The sequence below is a fragment of the Sus scrofa genome, chromosome 11, assembly GCF_000003025.6.
Source record: "Sus scrofa isolate TJ Tabasco breed Duroc chromosome 11, Sscrofa11.1, whole genome shotgun sequence".
Lineage (NCBI taxonomy): Eukaryota > Metazoa > Chordata > Mammalia > Artiodactyla > Suidae > Sus > Sus scrofa.
In genome coordinates, this window is record NC_010453.5 from 54,082,656 (window position 1) to 54,083,710 (window position 1,055).

General features: G+C 37.6%; 1 pseudogene across 1 annotated transcript; it reads right to left on the reverse strand.

The window, feature by feature from the left end:
- On the reverse strand, positions 306-776 carry LOC110255769 (annotated as a pseudogene). Its single transcript, XR_002336579.1, has one exon. The product of XR_002336579.1 is annotated as a 40S ribosomal protein S15a pseudogene (transcript).

The following is a 1,055-nucleotide window of genomic DNA, read 5'->3' on the forward strand; positions in this document are numbered from 1 at the left end:
CTGTTGGCACATAAATTCAAATTTCCTTTACACTGCTTTAATTATGTTGGTCATGGAAAATAATCCCTTCGTGTTTTTTAGGATGCTGAAGATCGCAAGATGCAAAACATTTCATGGTGAAAAATTTAATGGATATATAGCAGACAAATTCCTAAAGCAATGGTGAAGGTCATTAAAAATGACTTTTGTTTATGCTGAAATTGTCAGACTTCCTCTTCAGCAAAAGATTTTGTTTCAGTGTGTGGGGATTTTAATTTAGGAAGCAGGTTTGAATTACTAAATGATATAATTCCATGTGCTGTATCTTTTTTTTTTTTTTTTCCACTGAGCCATTTTATTTGCACATATGTATTACATCCCTAGAAAAAGAATCCAAGGATTTTCCCTTCTGTGTGTTTTCGTCTTGCTTCTTCATGGTCCATGATGCCAGCTGAGGTTGTAAGTACAATGAACCCAAACTGACAGGACAGGAGCAGGTTATTCTGCCATTTTTCTAGATCTTTGAGTTGCACATCAAACCTTGGGCTGATAACTCCACACTTATTTAGCCTGCCTGTGAGGTTCACAACAATTTTCCCAGCTCTGTGATCGTCGATGATTTCAAATTCGCCAATGTAACCATGCTTCATCATCACCGTTAGAGACCTGACGATGACTTTGGAGCACGGCGTAATAAGAACCTGGCATTTGCCTCTCTTTTCAGCATTGTTGATGCTCTTGAGGGCATCGGCCCGGACGTTCATGCGCACCATTGTGGCGGCACAGAAAGATGGCGGAAAGACCATGTGCTGTATCTTAAATGAGATCCATTTAAGAAACACATTGCTGTTTACCACTCAGGCCAACAAATCTTACACATTTCCTCAGGTTACTCTGTCTTCATTATGCCTGGTGACAGAGAGACATCAAATGTTATCTTCTCAAGACAAATAATACTTTACTCTTTATAAGTGTAATTTTGTGTAATTCTTATAATAATTCCTTGAGAAAAGTTGTCTGGATCCCTGTTACTTAAAACAAATGCATTCTTTAAGAGAAATACATATTACAAAACA